Genomic DNA, 1244 nt, shown 5'->3' with positions numbered 1-1244 from the left:
GTATCATGCAGCCCGCTGGTGTCTATGGCTTTTTTCAACACGTGTGTACAATGTTTAGGATGCTTAGGCTAACAATAGACAAAAACAACAAAGAAGAAGAAGACACATCTGCAGAGGTGGGTAGTAATGCGCTACATTTACTCCGTTACATTTACTGAAGTAACATTTTCGATAAACTGTACTTGTCAGAGTACTTTAAATGCACCACACTTCTTACTTTTACTTGAGTATTTATGTGAGGAAGGATCGATACTTTTACTCCGTTTGTGGACTTCCGCGTCGGGCGACATTGCGCCAATTCAACGTGATCACGAGTCTCATTTGACTCCACCCATCAGACGACGCGAGGCGGTCACATGACTGTGCAGGTAGGCCTTCGCGAGGCGATCAAAACGACTCATAGTTTACTTTACAGCCTTCAAAAACAACAGCTTCATCATGCAGCTCTTCAATTGTGACAGCCCAAACTCTGATATTTCAGCCCACTTCTAACTTGAGAAAACACCTTACGGTAAGTTGCAGATGGTTTTTTTTTTTTTTTTTTGCATAATATTTCTGCATTTTTCATGTAAAGTAATCCCCCACTACATTCACCTATTGTGGATTCAGTGCATTGCAGATTTTCTTAAATCGTATTTATATGGCTGATAATTCACCGTTATTACGATATTTATTTATATGTACACTACATTGCCAAAAGTAGTCACTCACCTGCCTTGACTCACATATTAAGTGACAACCCATTCCTAATCAATAGGGTTCAATATGATGTCAGTTGACCCTTTGCCGCTATAGCAGCTTCAACTCTTCTGGGAAGGCTGTCCACAAGGTTTAGGAGTTTGTTTATGGTCATTTTTGCCCCTTCTTCCAGAATCGCATCTGTGAGGTCACGCGCTGATATTGGACGAGAAGGTTCTAATTCATCCCAGAGGTGTCCTATCGGTTTGAAGTCAGGATTATGTGCAGACCAGTTAAATTCATCCACACCAGAGTCTGTCACCCATGTCTTTATGGACCTTGATTTGTGCACTGGTGCACGGTTATGTTGTAATAGGAAGGGGCCAGCTCCAATCCCGCACCATAATCCCCTTCCACCAATCTTTACACTTGGCACAATGCAGTCAGACAAGTACCACTCTCCTGGCAACCACCAAACCCGGACTTGTCCATTAGATTGCCAGATGGAGACGCGTGAGTTGTCACTCCAGAGAATGCGTCTCCGCTGCTCCAGAGTCCAGTGGCGG

The sequence above is a fragment of the Phycodurus eques genome, chromosome 16 (assembly GCF_024500275.1).
Source record: "Phycodurus eques isolate BA_2022a chromosome 16, UOR_Pequ_1.1, whole genome shotgun sequence".
Taxonomy (NCBI): domain Eukaryota; kingdom Metazoa; phylum Chordata; class Actinopteri; order Syngnathiformes; family Syngnathidae; genus Phycodurus; species Phycodurus eques.
The sequence above is the reverse complement of the archived record's forward strand: the minus strand, read 5'-3'. Positions refer to the sequence as shown.